The 7500-nt window shown below is 42.2% G+C and overlaps 1 long non-coding RNA gene across 1 annotated transcript in view; it reads left to right on the top strand.

Annotated features, from left to right (window-relative positions):
- Positions 1-7374, top strand: part of LOC109514133 (uncharacterized) — an 8267-nt gene extending 893 nt beyond the window's left edge. Inside the window, exons 2-4 of the long non-coding RNA XR_002167937.1 lie at positions 4281-4341; positions 4462-4612; positions 6978-7374. This is a non-coding gene — a long non-coding RNA (uncharacterized LOC109514133). The remainder of the gene's footprint in view (positions 1-4280; positions 4342-4461; positions 4613-6977) is intronic.
- Positions 7375-7500: the final 126 nt, after the last annotated feature.

Below are 7500 nucleotides of genomic sequence, written 5' to 3'. Positions count from 1 at the left end.
TGTGTGCGCAAGCCAGAGTGAATGAGGAAAATTCCGACAACTGAAGTTATTTAATGTTCACCTCATCTTGTATCGTTCAGCTTGCTTGCTGTGAGCGTTACAACTCGGAGGTTGGGGTTCAAATCTTCTCTCGGTGTCACCAGTGGACCGTCTGATCCAGTTTGACTGAGCTCAGCATATTTTGGCTTCGTAGCCACTCATGTTATGGCTGAGCCTTGCGAAGGGCTGGACTGGGATGTGTTTGTGTTGGCTGGAAGAGGGATGGAGTCTGCTCACCTACCAGGGGCCCAAGAACTCCGCAGGGGACCCACCTAATCCTTAGCTCCGTCTGACAGCTTAATCGGAGTTTCACTCCTTCTATCGTCAAAAGTATTAGGACACCTGGACATGACATTGACAAGTAGTGAGAATGGAAGTCTGACGTTGGTCCCCCTTTGCAATGAGTGTTTTTGTCCATTCATGTAGAAGAACATTTGTGAGGTCAAAGTTGGCGATGAGAGAGAGCCCGCACTCAAACATTTTGATTGACATGGAAAAAAAGAGAAAAAAACCCCACATTTTTACCCAGTTTGTACTCAGTCTGTCAAACACACACCAATTTAAGCGGTTGGCTCTTCAACCTCAATCTTGACGAAAAAATCTGGTGGGGAAAAAAAATCTGTACCTCTCCCACATATGTGTGTCACGCATAGACATGAGACGTGTGCCTGTGAGATATGCATTCATTAAACGGCCAATTCACTAATCAATTGGAGTCACCACTGATTCGTGCTCAGCCATACTACTGATGATTTTAGAATTGATTGTCAGTTTAAACTGCAGTGACTAAAGTGGACTTCTAAAAAATATTCTTTGACTCAAACGCATCTGAAACCACTCACAACAGCTCACTGTAAATATTGTTGCATTTTTTCTCATGATACATGTCATCCATTTAGAGGTTATTATTGTTGCTGTTGTTGTTGTGGGGGGTTTTTTTTGTATGTACAGTGAAACTCCTCTACAACGAAACCTACATGGGCGAAAATACCCCCCTGTGTGAAAAAATGTTCATGCATGAAAGCCATTCCCACTTTTCTGCTCCCCCAACAATGAAAAGTCCCCCAGTTCCGTGATACGAAACATTTTCTCTGCTCTTGCCTCGCAACGAAATTCACTACAACGAAAACTAGCCTTCCGCAAAAGTCTAATCCAACCTCAGCAAGCCACAGCGACCTCTACTGCTTCGTTCGGAAATGGCAACAGCAACCACCACACTAGTTTACACATGCGCAGTAGTACAGGAAGTATTTGTTTCAGACGCAGCACGAACGTTGCATTGCTAAAATGGCAACAAAACAGACCTTTGCATACCAACTAGTGAAGAAAAGAAAAGCTTTAATGCTTGAAGACAGGAAAAGGTAATGAAAATGAAAGATGGAGGAAGCAAAATAAAAGACATTATGCAAGAAATTGATGTAAGTAAAAATAAATGCTGATCGTAAATTTCACAATTTCTTTCTCTTTTTTTCTTTCTACGCTGGCTATATAAAGTGTCAAATAAGTGTATGCTCATACTTATGCACTATTGGAATAAAAATAAAAAGTACACATATACGTTTTTTGTGTGTGTTCGTGTTTACGTCTGAGAGAAAAATTTGCTACAGTGAAAAGTCCCCTGTTGTGAAAAATATCTTGCTGCAAACATGATTTCGTTGTCGAGGAGTTTCACTGTACTCCTCACTTACCGTTGATGTAAGTATGGCTTACTTCACCCGGAAGATGTTTGATGGGTTTGAGGTCAGGGCTCTTGAATTCCTCGGCACCAAACTCATCCAAGCATGAGTACTTCCTGGAGCGCAGACAAGGGCTTTCTCCAAAGTGTTCCTTACGAAGGTGGAGGTAAACAATTGTCCATAAGATGAAGTGAAAGAGGAGGGAGTGAAGAGTCAGAGAGGTCTGAAGTATAGGCGCTAATCTCTATCGACTAATTAACTGGTAGTGTTAGGTTCCACAAGGACACACTCACACACTCCGGGCCCGATAAGGAGCCATCTGGAGGTGAAGGTAAAGATCACTCATTAATTAAGTGAGCGATCATGGCTGACGAGACTCAGTCGACTCGTACGATGTTAATTTAGTGTGCCACGCTCGGGGGATTTGCCCCGTCTCCCACTGTGAGCCAAACACACCCGGATACAGTCACTTCAAGTGAGTGTCTGAGGGCTTAAATGTCATTACACGGTGGTGTCTTTTCTCCAGTGGAAACACTCCTCCACTGTACATTGTTTGAGTTGATTTTGACGAGCAGTGATCCAGGGGGGGCTTGTGAAGGGGGAGAATAAGCCCTGTGAAGGAGGCTGGCCATTAGATTGAATGGAGCGGGAAGCCTTTGCGGAAGCTCGGACTAAAGGCTGTATTGAAATGTCACCGAGAATCATTTGCTCACATGTGAAGATGCCGCTCCCAAAGCCTCCATGGGCCATCTGCCTCACAGCAAAATGCTGTTCTTCTGTAGCTCTGGAGGGGTGGGGGAGTGGGGGCGGCGGATGGTGCTTCTTTTGGCGCCACCGCGTCAAGCTTCATGTGATCCATGTTTTTCTTTTTTTTTTTTTTTGTCTTTGCTTTGCCCCTAATAACATTATTCTCTAGTCCCCGGTCACATGGAAAACAGATGAGTTTGAGTCGTAAAAGAGGGTGAGGGGGGCAGTTTTGAGAAAGGAATTAAAATATGGGAGCTGCCAATGTTTTGACTTAGTGGACAAAGCCTCAAGGCGAGAAAGGAGGCTTGGAGGGAGCGAGAGCAGGAAGCTGCGAGAATGTCAAACATCAGTCGGCTTTACTGACTCATGACAGGGATTAAGCATCTCCAGCCTTGTTGGAGCTGTTAAGGTATTATCAAGCTGCCTGGGAGTGACCTACAGTGGAACTTCAAGTGTTAGCGGCATATCAATTAGCGAGACATTAGAAAGTGAAACCGACACAATGCTTTGGGAATGTCAAGTCTCTTATTTCTGATTAAAGCAACACCCGGGGATGATTTACGACGCTGAAAAAAAAAGTAGGAGTAAAAGTGAGTAGATGTAGTCCACTTAAAAAAATGATCTGGATCCAGATGATTTTATTTTGTGCGACCACTTCATGAAATAAAATTGAGTAGATTCAGCACACCATTTTTTTTCTCAGTGTACTTGTGCTCTTGCACGTTGGTTGAAATACATGTGGGACAAATTTAAAAAAAAAGGTTACCTGCATCTAATGACATCCATGATAGCTGTATTCAAAATTCTGCCTTTCCATATTTGATCAATTGTTCACAAAAAGAACCAACTGTACAAAAAGCGGTACCAGTCTTGTACTTAAGCATTGTAAACATGGCCTTGGTTACGTTACCAGCCTTGATAAACTGCTCGGAGTAATTCAATCTGAAACGTGTGCGAGACCTCCTCCTTTCCAAATAAGCAACCAACTTTAAACGCAATTGCTGGACTCTTGCATTTGATGTAAATGGCAGCATCTCATCATTAAATGATATGGCTAACAATCGGCAAAAAAAAAAAAAAAAAAAAAAAAAATCCCTTTTGCCAGTAATCCATATTAGCAGCTCAGGCTTACTGCCAACTCTGAAATGTTTAAAAAAAAGTCGTCAAGTATACAACAGCAGCCAATGAATTGGTGGAAACGGCCATGCCATTCATATCCGCTTTTGAGTGCCCCTGATTGTGTGTGTGCTCATGTGCTTTTTTTAAGACTGCTAAAATAAAATAACTGCGAGCTAGAATAACACGCAGTTACTGTTCAATGAATGTAATCATGAATTCATATGAAACCGCTCCGATATTAAGTGATGAAGGGAACAACGTGTGGCAGACGGGAACTTGCTTTGCCTATAAATTAGCACAATTCGCAATGATGCTATTTGATGTCTTGCGTTCACTTGGTAATCGATGTAATGACATTTTAATGTCCTTTTTTTTTGCGGGGGGGCGACAGGACAAGTGACAAGTAAGCCCTTCATTGACGCGGATAAAACACCGCCGCCACCTACAGTATTCCTACCATTTATCTCCGTGTTTTATTTGTCGTCAGTGTTTGTATGCTGTAAAATATTCGAACACCAGCATTAATCTGTCATGTGCTGCGCAGGCCGCAACTCGTCTCTGAGTAATTTACGCCGATTTTGACTATTTAATGTTTACGTCAGCCTGCGCGTTGGCTGTGTGGTTATGTTTCACCGTGGGGGAGCAGTTTATTTTCGAGTGGAGCTTAGGAAACCTGCTAATTTACTATCTTTCCAACAGATGACAGATGCACACAAGCATGCATCAAAGGCTGCATCATACGGGCCCGAAGACGCTGCCAGTGAGTCCCAGACAACTCACAGTTCGGAACTCGTTTCCAAGGATTAATTCTATATTTTCATGTGAATGTTTTTTTAAAAAGATAAGTTCAACCGTGCAGCAATTCCCCATCCCTGTTTAGGATGCAAGTGAAGCTAACTCTGGATCTAAGCTGCCTTGAGGCAAATATCCAGGACGAGCTGCCAATCAGTCACGGAACTGACACTTCCAGACAGACAACCATTCAGTCATCAGCACCGCCAGTATATCTTCGGTCTTCAGCGAACATATAGGTATCAAGCAATCTCCGGTAATCTGATCCAACGCATAATGCACGTTATAATCTATAACTTCAGAACTATAAACTTGAATCAAGTCTGATTATAAATGTACAATTGTAGACTTTGGTGACCTCGAAATGTCATATTCCGGTTTACCGTTGTAGCTATGGCCGCCCTACAATGGAGCGGCCATAGGAGTACAAGTCTCACCAGTCATAAAATGCATCATGAAGAAGACAAAACATACAATCTATAAATCGCACTGAACTCAAAGTTGTATTTTGGGGCTGGGAATTTATTTCAAAAAACCCAAGAACAGGAGCGCTTGGACTGGATTCGTGTTGGATGGATTTGAAATTTTTGCTTCTCATTATAGAAAACGTTTTCTTTTTAGTTTAAAATGGCTTCTACCTTTACTAGAATCCCACGTCGCATTGCGGCCTAAGGGAGAATCCTGGTTGGTTATTGTGCCTTTTATAAGTCGCAGCACCAGCCAAACTATGAAAGAAGTGCAGCTTAGCCTAGAGTCAGAAAAAAATACGCTAATAAAAAGTTAGTAAGACAATTTGATGCATGTTACCATGTCTCTGGATGTGCCCATTTTCAAGATCTAACAAAAAGCACTCAGGCCTGGGGATGAACTCAGTTAATTCACTTTTCTGTGACTTGCATTTCTATTTCAGTCATGTCCTCGAGAACTGTCTGACTGGATCGCGATTGGCTGCCTGTCAAACATTATAGTAGGTACTCATTTCTCCAGTGGGTTGCCCTAAAGTAAATTGTCATACTTAATCATTTGTTTGCTTTGGTGAAGTGGCACCGTTACAATATGGTAAGTTACTTTCAAATAGCATGAATTACGAATATAAAACGTGTTTCATTTTCCTTCACTGTCCTGAATAAGCCAACTTGTTTCTCTCTAGCATCCAAAGCCAAGCTTGTACAGTCAACCAAATCTTTTCAACATTTTATCGTCACAAAAGTTGTTTGTCATATTGTGCAAGCAGGCATGTCACTGTTGCTAACATAGACTGTCAGAGTCTTCCATTCTCTGTTGGTCCTCGACTGACTCCAACCGTATGAGTGTGTGTGTGTGTGTGTGTGCGTGCATGTGTGTGTGTGTGTGTGTGTGTGTGTGTGTGTGTGTGTGTGTGTGTGTGTGGACTTGGAGGAGTGCCATGCAGCTGGAAGCCATCATCCAACCACTTTCTGTCTTCTTCTCTCCCTCCTTCTCATTTCTCGTTCTCTTCATCTCTACTGTCTGCTCTCAATTTCTCTGTCTCGATTTTCATTCTCCACTTTTCTGCGTGAGGTAAGAGTTGGACTTCGGCCTTCCTCTTCTTTGTTTAGCCTCCGTTCGCGCCGACCTTCTCGCTCTTTGCAGTTGAAAGATGGATTTTTCCATCCGAGCTCAATTCCCCACTCTTGTCTTTCATCCAGACTGTTTCACTCTAATCAGCACGCTGTGATAATATATGTTTACTTAGCCTCTGAAGTTCTCCTCGTCTTGTTTGGGCCTCAGCGGATGTCATAAGTGATGGATGGCGAGCGTGTAAACATTGATTACATACTGTGCACTGAATGAAAATGTCACCAGAAAGCCAGAGAGGTGAGGAAGAGAGTTCAACAACATCAACAAGTGAAAAGCCAAATGAGGATGAAAACAAGGCTGTGAACAATTCAGCCTTTGTCCTTGCACATACACACGCACACACACACACACACACACCCATGCACTTGCACGCACATAAATACATAATATGCTGTGGTGTGTTTAGCTATGTGGGAAGTGCCGTTTATTGGAATTTAAAGAGGAGAAACGGAACCCGACAGTTAAGTTAAGAGGAACAAGACTCTTTATTTTCCCCCTGCAGTTTTGCTCAAGTTCATTTTTCTCTGCCAATCCATCAGTTTGTGAGACTAATACCACAGCAGCATGTACAAACCTTTATTTTATAAACCCGGAAGCGGTGGCTGGTGAGAAGGATTAAAATATGATCAATTTCATTTGCTTTTTTTTTTACCCCTGCATCGTTTACATTTTAAAGTGGAAAACCAATCACGATGCAAGGGGTGAACATGATGAAATGTAAATGCATTATAATGTTCATCATCAGTCATGTATAGTAAGTATTTAACATTTTGATGAGGTTCTATTAAAGACACAATGTCCCTAAACTTGGCAAAAAATAAAATAAAATAAAAAAATGTGGCGTTCAGTGCTTCAGAGTGCCCCAAAAAATGGAGCCCAGTGCAGGCAGTACAAGCAAAGCAAACAATGACGATGAGAGAAGGCTCACTTAAAATGTTTTTTTTTTCTTTTCACCTTAAAATGACTTGCTTTAACCAGAATCCTGTGTTCGCACTGTACCCAAAGGTACAATCCTGGTGGATTGGATGATTCTACTTCCGGTGGAATAAGAAGATGAACATTAGTCTTCAGAGATGGGCATTCCTTCGGTTCTGATGAAAGGTCCGTCAGTCTGTCACTGATGGAGGCCCGATGATTTATACTCCGGCTCCCTTCCACTGGGTAGCTCAGCCCCATTTGTTTTGTTGATTTTTAAATTCCTTGTGTGAATGGTACGTCTTGTCTTTGAAAAAATAAAAACATGTATTTTTGTATCTGAATCACGTCTCATGCTCCCTTTTGTAATATGAACCCGAGTGCCGTGTTAATGGTACGAACACTGAAATATTTTCCTGGGTGGTATTAAAGTCGAAATTCCCACCTTAATAGTATTGACTTCTACTCGTCACACATTGATTGTCGTGGCGACTTGGTTTTGGTTTCCACAAGGACGAGGAAGCATTTTCATCAACCAGGATTGTACTTTTGGCAGCAATGCGACAGCTTAAGGTAGCAAAACTGTAAAGTAAAACTTTTTGGGGGACGTTTT

The sequence above is a fragment of the Hippocampus comes genome, unplaced genomic scaffold (genome assembly GCF_001891065.2).
Source record: "Hippocampus comes isolate QL1 unplaced genomic scaffold, H_comes_QL1_v1.1 scaffold322, whole genome shotgun sequence".
Classification (NCBI taxonomy): domain Eukaryota; kingdom Metazoa; phylum Chordata; class Actinopteri; order Syngnathiformes; family Syngnathidae; genus Hippocampus; species Hippocampus comes.
The sequence above is the reverse complement of the archived record's forward strand: the minus strand, read 5'-3'. Positions and strand labels throughout refer to the sequence as shown.